The sequence below is a fragment of the Lathyrus oleraceus genome, chromosome 4 (genome assembly GCF_024323335.1).
Source record: "Lathyrus oleraceus cultivar Zhongwan6 chromosome 4, CAAS_Psat_ZW6_1.0, whole genome shotgun sequence".
NCBI lineage: Eukaryota > Viridiplantae > Streptophyta > Magnoliopsida > Fabales > Fabaceae > Lathyrus > Lathyrus oleraceus.
Window position 1 is genome coordinate 472,058,128 of NC_066582.1, and position 17,404 is coordinate 472,075,531.

The following is a 17,404-nucleotide window of genomic DNA, read 5'->3' on the forward strand; positions in this document are numbered from 1 at the left end:
CCTGTTTTTCATTTAATTTTGCAATTTAAAAAAGGAAAAAAACAAATAAAAATGGCAACGTTTTTTCATTCTCTTTCCTTTTGATTTTGTCTCGTTCCAAAGTGATTACTCTCCTGATCTCACCGATAACGATTTGGTTACACCTCTGTATGACTTCGACAATTCGATCTATCATGCCAGAGAAAAAGGCGAAGAAGATTGTGATTTGCTGGAATTAGCCAGGTCATTGAAACAAGAGGAGAAGGTGATTCAACCGCACGAGGAGCGATTCAAGATTGTTACTCCAAGCTCCGCCAAGGTTAGAAAGCGAAAAGCTGAGGCCGCTTCAGAGGCAAGTCAAGAGCAGAATGGTAGCCCTTTTGAAAGAGAAGGTTGATACATGTGCCTGGTTGTATCTAGATGCACCAAGGTGGGATACCAATGTTTTGGGGCATAAACTACTATCAGGAGGAGACTGTGCAAAGGCTGAGGCCGACAAAGGATGAGAAAGAGAGAAGGTGTGAATAGACTATCAAGATGTGAACAGAGCTAATCTGAAGGATGAATTCCCGGTACTTCACAATGAGGTACTGGTTGATTATATGGCTCAGGTCTCAGTGTTTATCTTCATGGATGGTTTCTTGGCCAAGACCAGACTGAATTGTCGCCAGATGATATGAGATAAACCAGGTCCACCACACAAGGGGCACCTTCTTGTTCTAAGTAGATGTCGTTCCGTCACATGAGGCCGGTGCCACGTATCAGAGGTCTACGGTGACTTTGTTTCATGATATGATTCATCGTGAAAGCAAATGCCATGTTGATGACATGATGGCAAAGTCCCAAGCAGAACAGGGGCATCCGGTAGACTTGGGGCAAGTTGTTTGACCGGTTGAGATAACTCATACTTTTGAGTCTGAATCAGTGCACTTATGGAGTGTTGTCCATCAAGCTACCGAGGCTTGTTGTGAGCGAATCAGAGGAATCGAGGTCGATCCTGCTAAAAAAAAAAAAAAAAAATAGAGAGATAAGTTGCAGGAACCTCCGATTCCGATACCTCAGTGAAAGAAACAACTGTTAATCCGGTACTTGATAACCCTCGAGGGGTCTACGAGGCGCGTATTGAGTCAGCATGACTAGTCTTGTCGAAAAGAGTATGCAATTTACCTAAGCAAAAAGTTTATCGACTGTGAAACAATACACTCGCTGTTCGAAAAACTTGATGTACTTTGGCATAGGCTGCTCGCCGACTGAGACAGTGTATGTTGATTCATACCACTTTGTGGATGTCCAAAATGGATCTGATCAGATATGTGTTTGAGAAGCTAGTAGCAACCCATGGAAAGGTTATCAACCAAGGAAGTTTGAGGTCCCTGATGAGGACATCTCGAGGTACTCAAATCGAAAGTTTGAGAGTGACTGATCCCGGAGGAGGGGTCTGACCCCGAATCCGAACAGACTCCGATGTCTGAGGGGGAAGGAGATGAGGTGAATAAGTTAGTGCTTCCCGGATCACAGTTGGTTGCACCAACAATGGTGGCTGAACATAAAATCTGTATCCTGGATGTTGAACCTAGGGATGTGTATCTACCTGGGGCAGTGTTTTCCTCACAGAAATATGAGAAATCAGAGAAGACTGAATGGATAAGGACTCGGAATGACACGTTGAGCCCAACTGAGGGAAAGGGCTGACAGTTACTTGGCATGGGGCAATTGTACCCAGTGAACGAAGCATGTTGTTAACCAAGAAGTGTGACCTCGCGTGTACCACGTGGAAGAGTTGGTTGAAGGAGATCCTTCCTCCTCAAGACGATTGTGGGGCAAATGGACAAACAGTTATGAATGTCCATTCGTGGTCAAGAAAGTTCCCCCTGACAGAACCTTGTAGTTGACGACCACGGATGACGACGATTTTCCATTCCCTGTGAATGCGGACGCAGTTAGAAAATACTTCGTGAAAGAAACCCGCTGGACAAAAAAAAGAATAAAGAGTCCAGGCAAAAAATGGGCATCCCGGCGAACCAAGAAAAAGAGAAAGGTTCGGGCAAAAGTTAGGGATAATAAAAGAAAAGAAATGTACACCCGGCAAGTTGAAAACCCGCAAGGGCGACTTGGGCAAAAAAGGTATCCTGGTGGACTGAAACCCGAAAGGGCGGTCCAGGCAAAAGAGGGATTGAAACGAACAACTGCGTCCGGCATGATCGTTTGTGCTTTGGATGACTTGGATAGTCTCCGACAGAGATCAATCGGAAGCGTCTTATTCAGAAGACAGAAAGTGTGAAAAGTCTTGAGGGCATATGAGGTGTAACTGAGTTGGAACCCGATGAGATCGCAGTTTCACGTTGCCATTAGGATAAATTTTTTCTTTTATGTGCAATCACCTCTTTCCAGGGTTTGCTTCCTGTGTGTTGCTCAATTGTGAGCCATCTTTTATTCCAGTCAAATAAAGCGTGTGTTCGATCAAATAAATTTTGTTTTTGTGTCATTACTGTTTTGATTACGAAAACATCTATTCATTTTGATAAGAATATTTGCATTTTGAAACATAGAGGTCCCTTCTGATGCATGCTTGTGAGATTGAAATCTGGAAATCTTACTTGGAAGTCTGAGTGACCTAAGTGTTGAAATATCAGAACACCTGGGGCATACCTGGGGCACGTTTTTATCTGACGATCTCTTGTGCAGGTGCTGTTAGACATCTTCATTCACTTGCCAGTTGTAATATGAACCTTTTTGACAAGAGATCCCCTCAGAGTCCAACCAGGGGCAATGGATAGATGAACCGTGAAAAGACGGTGAAGGATTACAACGACGATCCTGGAAAGTTAATCAAGAAGACTCTTCAAAGTCTGATGATTGGAAAGTATGTATGAATCCCAAGAGTTCAACCTCCGTGAAGTACGGACGAGTTGGGAATACAAGATGATGGAGCAGAAAAGTCCAGAAGAGTCTGGGAGTTCTTAAAAGTGGAAAGTCAACACTATGGGTGGACGATGGATACTAGTGTTCGACGAGTCGACCGACATCCCTGTCCAACAAGCTGTATCTCCCCAGAGGATTGAGAGTGTGATCTCCCTGCCAGATTCGAGATCGTTGTCTCCTCAGCAAGCCTGAAGGTCATCACGTCCCCAGCCCAAGCCAGTATTGAAGCTATCAGAGTTATTTCCCCTGCAGAGATACCTGTGGACAGTACCTTCTTTCCCCAACAGATCTAAGGATTGCTTCTCCCCAGCAGGCCTGTGCTTGCAGATTTCCCCAGTTGAGAATCCCCGCTGAGCGCCTGACAGTTATTTTCCCCGGGAGTCCCTTAGTGGAGTTTATCAGTAGACTGTTGGTGTGTTCCCCAACAATTGGTTTCGTGATGCTATTATCTCCAGTATGGCCGTGAGTGCTTATCCTAAGCAGGTTTGTGGGAATTCATCTCCAGTATGATATAACGTGTTATCATCCTCAACAGAGTTGTTACTCTCACCACTATGGTTGTTCTCTCCACCAGGATCGTTCTCCTCAGCAGAATGGTGTTGGTTTTTCCTCAGCAAGTTCCCCGAGTGGAGCGGGTCTCATGAAATACTTCTCCAGCAGTGATTCTCCTACATATGGATTGGTTGGGTCGTCCCTAGTGGAGTAGTATTTATTTCTCCAGCAGAGTTCATCCTACCAGTGGATTGGACGGGTTTTTGTAGTAGACTGATATCTGCATCCTCAGCTGAGTTGAGTCTACCTGTAGATCGCGTGGGTTATCCCAAGCGGAGTAACAGACATTCTCCAAAGCAGGGTTTATCCTATCTGAAGATTGGTTGAGTTTTCCTCCCAGAGAAGTCGCTTTACCATTCCCCAAGAAGAGTTCCCCGCAGAGTATTTCCTCAGTCAGAGTCTCCCCACAGAGTTGGAGTACTTGATCTTTTGGCTCCCTAGCCAGGGTTCATTTGCATTTTGCATGTAGTAATCATTGCATCCTCAAAAATCGCGTAGCATTTCCATTCATAAATGGAGCATTACGCCATAGAAAAATCAAACATATGCATTCATATGTTCGAAACCCCATTAGACCGTATTCCCTGCAGAGACGGATTTTGTTCAACCTGTACAACGCATTTGCTACAGTTGCTCCAGTCAACAATTGGTGTTAATAATTCCCCATAGAGGTTTATTTCCTCATCCGTTGGTGAAAGGAAAGCCTGCTTCTCCCCAGTGAGACCCCCCTGCAAGTGTTCAGCCTAGCCCTGTCATCTTGAGAATGTCAATATACCCTGTCAGCACCCGTGTGTGTTGTTTCTTTGGTGTCGATAAATACCATCTTTCGGTGATTTTCCAGTCATGCGTAAGTGTCTGTTATTCTTTGGTGTCGGTAAACACCATCTTTCGGTGATTCCCAGTCGTGCGTAAATGTCTGGTCGATCCTTTTGGTGTCTGTAAACATCATCTTTCGATGTCTGTAAACGTCGAATTTTTCCTGGTCGTCCCCAGTTGTTTACCTCTCCGTTGGTCTTGGTAAACGTTGAGTTTTTCCCGATCATCCGTTGATGATTTGGTTGTGTTCATTATCTCCATTACTCCTCTCCGTTGGTGTCGATAAACGTCGAGTTTTTCCTAGTCATCCGGTGATGTCTAGTTGTATCCTCCCCATGTGGACTTACCTCTCCGTTGGTTTCGATAAACGACGAGTTTTTCCCATTCGTCCGTTGACGTCTGTTTGTGTTTCTCTTTTTCCCATTCATCAGTAAATGTCTGGTCGATCTTTTTAGTGTCTGTAAACATCATCTTTCGATGTCTGTAAACGTCGAGTATTCCCATTCATCTGTAAATGTCTGGTCGATCTTTTTGGTGTCTGTAAACATCATCTTTCGATGTCTGTAAACGTCGAGTATTCCCATTCATCTGTAAATGTCTGGTCGATCTTTTTGGTGTCTGTAAACATCATCTTTCGATGTCTGTAAACGTCGAGTATTCCCATTCATCTGTAAATGTCTGGTCGATCTTTTTGGTGTCTGTAAACATCATCTTTCGATGTCTGTAAACGTCGAGTATTCCCATTCATCTGTAAATGTCTGGTCGATCTTTTTGGTGTCTGTAAACATCATCTTTCGATGTCTGTAAACGTCGAGTTTTCCCATTCATCTGTAAATGTCTGGTCGATCTTTTTGGTGTCTGTAAACATCATCTTTCGATGTCTGTAAACGTCGAGTATTCCCATTCATCTGTAAATGTCTGGTCGATCTTTTTGGTGTCTGTAAACATCATCTTCCGATGTCTGTAAACGTTGAGATTTTCCCATTTCGTCCGTTGACGTATGGTTGTATTCCTTCCAGTCATTCACTAATGTCTGGTTACCTCTCCGTTGGTCTTGGTAAACGTTGAGTTTTTCCATTTCGTCCGTTGACGTATGGTTGTATCCCTTCCAGTTATTCAATAACGTCTGGTTACCTCTCCGTTGGTCCCGGTAAACGTCGAGTTTTTCCTAGTTGTCCGTTGGCATCTAGTTGTGATTTCTTTTCCCATTCATCGTCGTTGCGATGTCTGGATGTGGCCGTACCCTTTGAAAACAAAAAAAATATACCCAGAAATAAATATCAAATCCCAGTGGACGTCTCCATTGATGGATCCCTGTATTGTGCAAATTCTACGGTTCTTGGTATTCAATCCCTGGTTACCCTGAAAGTCTGACGGCCGCTGCTATCATCCATTCAGGTTCCCAGCTGATTGAATAGGGGCAGCTGTAGCACCTCAAATTTGCACCCATCATTGTACATACATTTTCATATTAGGTCGTAGCATATCATGGTCCATTGCATAGCATTGCATTGCCTCTTTTGCCTCAAGTGCAAGCCAATCAAGGAATTAGGTCAAACTGATCAGGAGATCAGTCAGTCAAGCAAGCAAGCACAATTCTCAAGGAGCCAAGGCCCTAGGGTTGGTCCAACATGTTCACATGACTGGGGTATCCATTTGAAGTGTTTTGGTCAAGGATTGGATGTTCAGAAGTCATCAGTCAATGCACAGTCAGCCAGAAACCCTAAAAGTCAACTGTTGGTCAACTGTCCATTTAATCAGTGATTTGATGATGGAAATTGGTTTGAGAGGTCTCATTCATGACCAAATAGGCCTCATATATCATGTCAAACACCATCATGGAAGAATTTGAAGCCAAATCAGAAGTTTCCAAAAATGGAAACTGGACCTGTAACTGAAACCTGCCATAAATGGAAAGTCTTGATCCTCAAACTTACATCATGATACAAGCTTCAAATGAACTTTTGCCCAACATGAAAGTTGAAGATCTTGTTCTCCCATTTCCAAAAAGTCCAGGAACTCTCAATTCCCATGTGTGGTTGGCAAGTTATGATCGAATCGATTTCAGAAATTCTTGAACTTCAAAAGGCCATATCTCTCAAACCATTTGGCCAATTTGGGTGGGGTTTTTTCCTACAAACCACATTTGATCCCCTCTTTCCAAAAATGTAACTTTCATGTACCAAAACTTCACCAATCAAAATGGCATTTTTTTGACTTGTCTCATTTTAATTCAAGTTTGACCAAGGGTTGACTTTTTGATTTAGCATTCTTTAAACCACTTGGCCATTGGAATATGTTCAGAAATGTCATTTAAAATATGTTTGCCAAGTCAAATTATGCAGTACACATGGCCATGCTTAACTTGCTTGGAATTTGGCCAAAAGTACAATTTCACCCATTCTACTCCATACTTTCATAAGCCATGCTTTGTACTCTAAAACAGAATTTTAGAAGCTCATTTTCTGTCATGGAAAACCAGCTACAGCCTAAAACCAACAAAAAAAAAGAGGGGCCATTCCTTGCTTGCTTGAAACTTGGAAAAGGGTACAATTTGCAACAACTCCACCCATACTTCCATAAACCATACTTTGTACCATCACATAGCAGAATTCAACATCATTTTCTGTCATGAAAAACCAGTAGGAGCAGCCACAAGTCACCTTGGATAGCAGACAAAACTTGGTTCTCTCATTGGCTCAAAAACTCATTCTTAGCATTTTTTCCAAAACAGTCAAGAACTTCCAAAGAACCTAAGCCTTGCATTGATGTTTCACTATCCATTCATCATTTTGGAACCACTAATTGCAGCCATCTAACACACAAAACCACTTGGTCTAAACAGAACTTCATTCTCTAAAAAACCACATCTTGGCATTTACACAAAATCTGTCAAAACTCAAAAGTTACAAGGCATTGCCTTACCACAAAAGCAACATCCAACAGCAGAGGTAGAAGAGATTTTCTGTCAAATGTGAACCTTAAGTTGCAGCCTAAAAAACACAAAAAAACCTCATTCTCTCAAGACCATGATTTTCTTCATTTTTCAAAATCTGTCCAAACTTCAAAAGGACCAAGCCTTGCCTTGCCTTAAAGACTATCCAAGCGGCATTTTGAACCAGTGGCAACCACATTTTTGACAGCAGGAAGGCCTTGGTTCAATCACATTCTAAAAGACTCATTCATCCTCATTCTTGGCCATTTTTCTTTATCAAAGTCTGTCCAAAAAACTCCAGAAGGACTGAGCCCTGTATTGTTATTTTCACCATCCATTCATAATTTGAAAACCACTAGAGGCAGCCACAAGAGAACAGAACAAAACCAGCACAGAACTCATGCTCTAAAAAACTGCATCCTTTGGCATTTTCCAAAACCAGTCCAAAAACCTACAAAGGGCCAAACCCTGCCTTGCCTAAAACACCGTCCAAGCATCATTTTGAACTGATTACAACTGCATTTTCACACCTGCAAGCAGCTTTAGAGCAACTGGTTTTTCTCAAAGCAATTTCCATAACAGCACTCGTGTCCCTCCATTTCAAGCATCAATGGGCAAAGTACTTCAAACACTCATCACTTGAAGACCTAAGGTGCAGCTGTTTCAGGCCAAAGACACCAAACAGCATCTGTGTCTTCGACTGCTCTTCCAATTGGTAAAAATTCGACTTTCACCATTCCAAAATCCATGCTATGCTTAGTGTAGGTCTATCCATGCTGAGTGTCATGATGCTTTTATTTTTGAAAATGGCTGCTTATTCATGAAGATATGTCATTTTGAAGTTTGGTGATGAAATATGTTTAGCTTTGATTCATGATTGTTAGTGTGTTTTAAGGAAAATGGATGTTGGAATATTGTTGTGCTTGGTTTGTTGATGAGAACAGTGTGCGTGATTCCAATTTCTGGAAATTTTGTTTTGGGAACTTGATTGAAGATGATGGAGGAATGCTGTTTGCTACAGTAGAAACCCTGGAAATGTCCAAACATTGCCCAGAACTGGAATTCACGTGCTGCACAATTTTGTAGTTTCCAGAGCCAATCAAAACATTCCAATTTCTGGGCCAGAACGGCAGCGCTTAAGTTAGTGGATTCAGGAATTACAACTTTGCCATTCTCCTTTAATCAATCCAACTTATTCCATTTTAATTTCACATTTTTATTTCACTTTGATATCCAATCTTCCAAAAATCATTGCGCATCCGTTTTTAATCCAAAATTCATGGGGTTTTTTGCATCATGCTCAGCATGACCTCTATTATTTTATCACATTTTTTCCAGAATTTTTGGATGGTTGGTTTTTGTTTGGAATTAGGGTTTGTGACATGTGACCAAATTTTGTACACTTTGCCAAAACACTTGTGAAATGATGATTCTTTATCCAATGGCTCCCAAATTTTTTGTGCTTAAACTAGACACACTAATGTTGATTTTGGTGTAGAGTTTGTGAATTTATCATTGCTGGTTTGTGAGTTATGATTTTTTGAATTAGGGTGTGACAATTTGTGTCACACCATTGATGTCCAACTTCATGATTTTCATTCCCATGCTTCTTGACCTCCAATTGATCTTATTTTTTGCATGAACCTACTCTTGTATGTCTAGTTTACATGTGAATTTTCTTGGAATTATTTGTGGCATTTCCTAATTGTTTGAGATTTTCTCCCCTGGCTAGTCAAATGTTGACTTTGTGTGACACATGTTCCCATTTCATTTGTGAAATTCTCATACTTTATTAGATGGACATGAAATTTGACATGAGATAACTAGACATCCTAAGCTTTGCCATGGTTTTAGTCCCATTCATTTATCATACACCATCTCTGATTTATGATTTTTCTAAGTTGGTGCATGTTTGGTTGACTTCCTTGAGCATGTTCAAAACTGCTTTGACTTTTTGATTTTCATTGACTTCCTTCCACTTGTCCAAATGAGATGAAATTTGACATGCTTACCATGCTAAGTGTTAGGATTGGTCATGATTTATTTGGTAATTTTTGGAAATGTTTAAGATTGCTTTTGATGTAAGTCTTGCTGTTGACTTCTATGAGCTCCTAAATGCCATGTTTTGACCTAATTTGTTCATGAAATGATGATGATGATTGATATGAATGTGAACCCAATTGGTTTTGTTTCTTGAATGTTTGAACTTGATTTTGATTGGGCATTGCTTGCTGTTTTGACTTTTTCATTCTCCTTTGACCCTAGGCTTGCCCTAGTGGTCCTGTTACTCACCTTTGAGCTCATGTTTTCAGGTTGACCAACAAATGACCAATGAGACCATTTCTTTTTGATTGAGCCTGCTTGGTTATCATTGACTAACTTGTTTGTCTTGTAGGTGGCTTGGCTCACATGCCTTGAGCCTTGTGCCTTGCACATTCACTTGATTGTGTTGACTGGTTGATATCTGTTTCATTTTGATTTAACTTTGACTTGTATACTAACTGTGCTTGACTGATTTCAGGTACTTTAGTTGCTTTTAGTTCATTGTGAACTTTTGCTTTGCTTTGCTTGTATAAGCAATTTGCATTGAGGTACATCTCTTTTTCTTCATGTAGTCTGGAAGACCTGGCCTGTTATTTGGCCAGGCAACTGTCTGAAGTCCTCCTTAAGAGGCAATGTTTGTGGATGTTTAATTTTGTCCTTGCATAGAGTCAAAGACCTCCTAAGTGAAGAGGCAATTGGCAGAACCCAAGGGATATGCAATCTATCCCCTGCTATTTAGTGTGTCATCTGCTTTGCTCACACCACTGTGTTGATGCATTGTAGATACAAACCCAAGATCTGGTACAACTGTACAGTTGAGTCAGTTTTAAATGTGTAGAAGGGTTCCCACTTTCTGAACCCACACATTCTTGTCTTGAGCTCTCCCAGGCCAGGGATAAGAGCTGTGAAGTCTTACCTTCACCCACCTTTCATCAGCTTCACCTTAGCCCCTCAATGGCAAGGTTAAGAGCTAACATTACCCAGTTCCAGAGGTTTGTTTGTTGAGGTTGATATGACCCCTCGACTAAAACCTAACCCTTGTTTGAGCCACTTGTGTGCATATAGTGTGTGCTACATGTGCTATCTGTGCTTGTAGGATTGTTTGACTTGCTTCCTGTGCAAGTTAGGATTGTTTGACTTGCTTCCTGTGCAAGTTAGGATTGTTTGACTTGCTTCCTGTGCAAGTTAGGATTGTTTGACTTGCTTCCTGTGCAAGTTAGGATTGTTTGACTTGCTTCCTGTGCAAGTTAGGATTGTTTGACTTGCTTCCTGTGCAAGTTAGTGTTTGCTTAGACTTGCTTCCTGTGCAAGTTAGGTTTTGCTTGGCTTGCTTCCTGTGCAAGTTAAGTGTAGGTGTGGCTTGCTTCCTGTGCAAGTCATGTCTAGGATAGGCTGGCTCCCTGTGCCAGTTAGCTAGAAACCTTAACTTAGGGTTGATTTTGCATGATAACATCTAGGCTCGAGTCGTAGTCTCCCTAGTTGTGTCTCCCTCTGTTATCTGGTTAGGCTAAGTCCTTTATCCCTCTGTAGGGGAACTACATCGCCCTGATCTTCATACCAGATGAAGTATGTAGGCAGGAGATTGAGCTGATCTCTCCGGGCGCCCTTTTTCTTTTTGTGTGTGTTTGACAGTTATAGGCAGAGTCCCCGACTCCCTATTAACTTGTTGTGCTGTTGTGTGCTTGGAAGCTGATGTAAGTCCATCGAGTGGCATTTGGGTTCCAGTGTGCGTGTGTTTGGTTCGGATGCTGATGTAAGTCCAGTGATTGGCATTCGGGCTCCACGTTCGCCTGTGTCTTTGTTTTGTCTTGTTGTGTGCTTGGAAGCTGATGTAAGTCCATCGAGTGGCATTTGGGTTCCAGTGTGGGTTTGTTGGTTCGGATGCTGATGTAAGTCCAGTGATTGGCATTCAGGCTCCACGTTTGCCTTTGCCTAGGTTTTGTTTGTGTGCGTGTCAGCCGAGCTACGAATGCTCTGATTCTTCTCTCGTCCGAGAAGATACGTATGCATAGGATGCGACATCCTAGCGAGCATGTGTCGTTTCCCCAGTCCGAACTACTTCGACTCTGATGTCTATGCCTGATAGACTAAGTAGGCCCAGGATACGATGTCCTGCCGAGTCAGTTTCAGTCAGTTTCTTGTGTCTCTTTCAGCCAGTGTGTGTGTGTATGAGCAGTGTTTTAGCAACCATTTTCCTTCCTATTGTGCGTGGATCCCGTCGAGTACGACGGATGCGTAGGGGTGCTAATACCTTCCCTTCGCATAACCGACTCCCGAACCCATCCTCTTTGGTCGCGAGACCATGTTCTTTCCCAGGTTTACTCTGAGCGTTTCCTTTCCCTATTTTGGGATAAATAACGCACGGTGGCGGCTCTGTTGTTCTTGTTTTCCCGCCGGTTTTTCGCGCGATGCGACAAATAGGTAAAAAGCTTGGTTGTTAATTAATAGTTCAAACTCTTCAGGTCCAAGGTTTCCTATAAACATAGTGTTGAAAAGGAAATTTATATTCATAGGCTGAATACCGCAAAAAGGGTTCAAATCAAGCATGGGTTGGCACAATCCAATAGCATTAGCAATCATAGTTATCAATCCCCCTATTTGAATCGGTGCACGGTCATCTTGAATAAGGAGGTCAAAACTCACCAACATATAAGTGGCACCATTCACTGGACGATTATGGGAAGCACAAAATATTATGAAAAGTTCATCACGTGATACTGTGGTAATGTTTGAACTTTTCCCAAAAAGAGTGTGTGCTAGGATCTTGTGGAAATAACGAAAAGCTGGATTATGTATGTTTCAAGAAAGAAACTCATGTTCCTCAGGTTCGTCATTTCCCATCAAACTTCCCCAAAAGTGCTCAAGCTCTCGATATTCAAAGAGGTCCTCTTGGTTCATGGTGAATGTTTCAAAAGAAGTAGGGAACCCTAAAAGGTTAGTAAATTCTCTAATGTTATACTGATACTCCATATTGAACATCCTGAATTGAATGCAACCTCGGTTTATTCCTTTTCCATGGTTCGGTAAATAAATCAGGGAGCTAAGGAATTCTAGAGTTAGCCTCTGGTAAGTAACAAATTGTCTCCGAATAGGAGTGGTTTCCCACCCTATTTGATTCAGCAGATATAGGACACTATCTCTTAGCCCAAGTACGGTCATTGCACAATCGTCAGCATAAAAATTTGGGTGCATCTCTCTCTCAGCAAGTTCTTCAAATTTTTGTCTCTGAGCTTTCCCTCGGAAATTAATACCCATATGATCAATATGTGCCATCAGGTCAGTGTTAACTAAAGAAAAGAAAAACAAGAATTTTAGTCAGGATTTGGCCAGATGCCGAAAGAAGAAAAGAAGAAAAATTTAATAAAATAAAAAAAATGAAGAATGAAAACTGAATAAAATCAAAAGAATAATCAAAGAAAAATAAAACTTTGTGGGTTGTCTCCCACGAAGCGCTTTGTTTAATGTCGCAAGCTCGACAGAAAACTATTAAATGTTAATCTATTAATTTTGGAGACAATACGTCTAAGTGCAGGACTTGCGAGTCTTCATTGTTTTCAGCATAATGATAATGTTTTAGACGCTGCCCGTTTACGATAAATGATTCAATAGATTTTCCTTTAATTTCTACAGCCCAACTAAAAAAGACATTAGTGACTTTGAAAGGACCAGACCACCTAGAGCGTAGTTTTCCTGGGAATAACTTAAGTCTAGAGTTAAACAATAGGACTACATCGCCTTGTTTGAAAGTTTTCCTTGATATACGTTTATCATGCCATTTTTTCGTTCTTTCCTTATAGATTTTAGCATTTTCGTATGCATCTTGTCTAAGTTCCTCTAATTCGTTTATATCTAGAATTCGCTTTTCACCGGCGGCCTTATAGTTTAATTTAAATTTTTAATAACCCAATAGGCCTTATGTTCTAACTCCACTGGGAGGTGACACGATTTACCATAAATAAGCTTAAATGGGGTTGTTCCTATGGGAGTTTTGTAAGCGGTTCGATATGCCCATAAAGCTTCGGGTAATTTTGATGACCAGTCTTTCCTCGATGTAGCGATAGTTTTTTCCAATATCTGTTTAATTTCTCTATTAGACACTTCCACTTGTCCACTAGTTTGAGGATGGTAAGGTGTTGCTACTCGATGTTTTACACCATACTTAAACAATAATTTTTCGAGTATTTTAGATATGAAATGAGATCCACCGTCACTGATGACTATTCTTGGGACACCAAATCTTGGAAAGATTATATTCTTAAAGAGTTTAATTACTACTCGTGTATCGTTTGTTGGAGAAGCTATAGCCTCAATCCATTTTGATACGTAGTCAACCGCTACGAGTATGTACTTGTTACCAAAAGAAGGTGGAAAAGGTCCCATGAAATCTATTCCCCACACATCGAAAATTTCTACTTCCAAAATGCCTTTTTGTGGCATTTCGTCACGTCTAGATATGTTTCTTGTGCGTTGACACCTATCGCCTTTCTTGACAGCGGTATGTACATCCTTCCATATGTTTGACCAATAAAGACCGGCTTGTAGGATTTTAGAGCAGGTTTTGGATGTACTTGCATGTCCACCATAGGGAGCGGAATGACAATGTTGGATTATACTTTCTACCTCTTCTTCAGGTATACAGCGACGGAAAATACCATCGGAGCCTCTTTTGAAAAGTAAAGGGTCGTCCCAGTAATAATGTTTTATGTCATGGAAGAATCGTTTCTTTTGTTGGTAGGATAAATCAAGTGGAACCACTCCGGCGGCTAAATAATTGACGAAATCAGCGTACCATGGTGTAACGCATACAGCCAAGGTGGTCTCTACTTGTTTGTCAGCTCTATTTTCTTCCAAATTAGCTATAAGTTTATCGTACGAGAAATCATCGTTGATCGATGTTTTTTCCGGTTCCAGGTTTTCGAGTCTAGAGAGGTGATCTGCTACTACGTTTTCAGTTCCTTTTTTATCTTTGATTTCCAAATCAAATTCTTGTAGCAACAAGATCCACCTTAGGAGTCTAGGTTTAGCGCCCTTTTTTGTTAAGAGGTACTTAATGGCAGCGTGATCAGTGTAAACGATTATTTTAGCTCCGACCAAGTAGGAACGAAATTTATCTAGTGCAAATACTACTGCTAAAAGTTCTTTCTCGGTCGTGGCGTAATTCATTTGCGCTTCATCTAGAGTTCTACTCACATAATATATGACGTGAAGTTTTTTATCCTTTCGTTGTCCTAAAACAGCGCCTACGGCACAGTCACTTGCGTCACACATTATTTCGAAAGGTTCATTCAAATCCGGGGTCTGCATTATGGGCGCGGAGATCAATGCTTGTTTAAGTGTTTGAAATGCTTCTAAACATTTATTGTCGAAGATGAATTCAGCGTCTTTCATTAATAATTCGGTTAAAGGTTTAGTTATTTTAGAGAAATCTTTAATGAATCGTCGGTAAAAACCGGCATGTCCTAAGAAGCTTCGTATTTCCCTCACAGTTTTCGGAGGTTGAAGGTTTTCGATTACTTCTATTTTGGCTTTTTCTACTTCAATTCTTCTATTTGATATGATGTGTCCTAAAACAATTCCTTCTTGTACCATAAAGTGACATTTTTCCCAATTGAGTACTAGTTTTACTTTTACACATCGTTCTAGAACTCTTTCTAGGTTTTCAAGACATTCTTCGAAGCTTTGCCCGCATACGGAAAAGTCATCCATAAAGACTTCCATGATGTTTTCGAGAAAATCAGAGAATATTGCCATCATGCACCTTTGGAAAGTTGCAGGAGCATTGCACAAGCCTGAGTAACCGTCCAGATAGCAGAAATGAGAATGCTTGGCTAGTCGTTCTAACATCTGGTCTATGAATGGTAAAGGAAAATGATCTTTTCGGGTTGCTTTGTTTAGCTTTCTATAATCAATGCACATTCTCCATCCCGATTCAATTCGTTTGGTTATAGTTTCTCCTTTTTCATTTCCTATCACTGTTATACCTCCTTTCTTTGGTACTACGTGTACAGGACTAACCCATTTGCTATCGGATATAGGATATATGATACCTGCCTCTAATAACTTCGTTACTTCCTTCTTCACTACCTCACTCATGATTGGGTTTAGTCTCCTCTGATGTTCCCTAGAAGTCTTACAGTCTTCTTCTAGCATGATGCGGTGCATACAAATAGAAGGACTTATCCCTTTAAGATCGGTGATGTTGTATCCTAATGCGGTTGGATATTTTCTTAAGATATGTAGGAGTTTTTCGGTTTCAAGTTTTCCTAGGTATGCATTGACTATTACTGGTCGTTCAAGTTCTAAGTCTAGGAATTCATATCTCATATTTTTGGGAAGTGTTTTCAGGTCGAGGGTTGGTTTCTTAAGGCATTGCGTAGGATCTGATGTTATTGCCAAACATTGGTTCAGTCTGTCTTCTACACGATAGTCGGACAAATCGTCATTTTTGAATTCTGTTTCTTTTATGCATTCATCGATGATATCCATGAAGTAACATGTGTCTTCTATCGCAGGTGCTTTCAAAAATTGGGAAAGAATAAACTCAATTTTCTCTTCTCCTACTTCAAAAGTGAGTCGTCCTCGTTTTACGTCAATGATAGCACCGGCAGTTGCTAAGAAGGGTCTTCCTAATATAATGGGGGTAACTTCATCTTCTCTTATGTCCATAATTATAAAATCGGTGGGGATGTAGAATTGACCTATGCGCACGGGAACGTTTTCGAGAATTCCTACGGGATATTTAACGGAACGATCTGCTAATTGCACAGACATTTTAGTTGGTCTTAATTCTCCCATTTCAAGTTTCTTGCATATGGACAAGGGCATAACACTGATACCGGCTCCTAAATCGCATAAAGCTTTGTCTATGACAAATTTTCCTATATGACAGGGTATAGAAAAACTACCAGGATCTTTAAGTTTAGGAGGCATATTTTGGATTATTGCGCTACACTCAGCAGTGAGTGTAATGGTTTCGTTATCTTCAAGTTTCTTTTTATTAGATAAAATTTCTTTTAAGAACTTAGCATATGAGGGCATTTGTGTAATAGCTTCTGTAAAAGGAATTGTGATGTTTAATTGTTTCAGTAGGTCAACAAATTTTTTAAATTGGCCCGCATTTTTGGTTTTAATTAGCCTTTGAGGATAAGGGATAAGTGGTTTGTAAGGCGGTGGAGGTACATAAGGTTCTTTTTTTTCTACGGTTTCCTTATTACACTCTTCATTTTCCTTAGGTTTACTTTCTTCCTCAATTGACTTTTTAGAGTTTTGGTTCTCAATCCTTGGGTCAGATGGTCCTTCTACCTCTGTACCACTTCGTAATATAATTGCATGAGCGTGGCCTTTCGGATTAGGTTATGGCTGTCCAGGAAATGTACCAGTTGGGGCAGCAGTAGACGCTTGTTGTTGAGCTACTTGCGAGATTTGTGTTTCAAGCATTTTGTTATGGGTAGCCAGGGCATCTACTTTACTTGCTAGTTGTTTAATCTGTTCGCTAGTGTGTACATTCTTAGGGACGTTATTGTTAGGTGTAGATGGGGTCGGCTTTTGGTATCCAGGTGGTACAGCTGGAGCTTGACTGGGTGCGTATAAAGCGTTGTTACTTTTATACGAGAAATTAGGATGGTGAAATTCTGGTGTAGTCAGAATTCAGATGTTATCCACCACGACATGACATCTGATCTAACATTGTAACTAATATAGCAAGATAGTTATTAACCCCTGTACTAATATGCACAGGTTCACAGATGTCACGACATCTCATTCTATGTCGCCCTAGAATGTATGAACCCCTGGTTCTGTGCTTCAGGAAGAAAGACTCAACAGAAGTCAAACCTAGCACTCACTTCAGTTGTTTTCTTCCATAGTTATCAGCATGATGTCTTACTGTTGATTTGAACATCATCTGTTACAGCATTACAGGTTTACCTTATTTTATAACTGGCACAATTATAACATGCAAAAGGTAAAAACACAAGTAATTGTTAACCCAGTTCGGTGCAACATCACCTACGTCTGGGGGCATACCAAGCCAGGAAGAAGATCCACTATTAGTAGTATCAATTCAAAGCTAAACTCACCCGTTTACAACTTATCACTTAATCCCTACCCAATGCAATCTATACCTAGGAACTCCTAGATAGAAACCTCCAGTTTCCA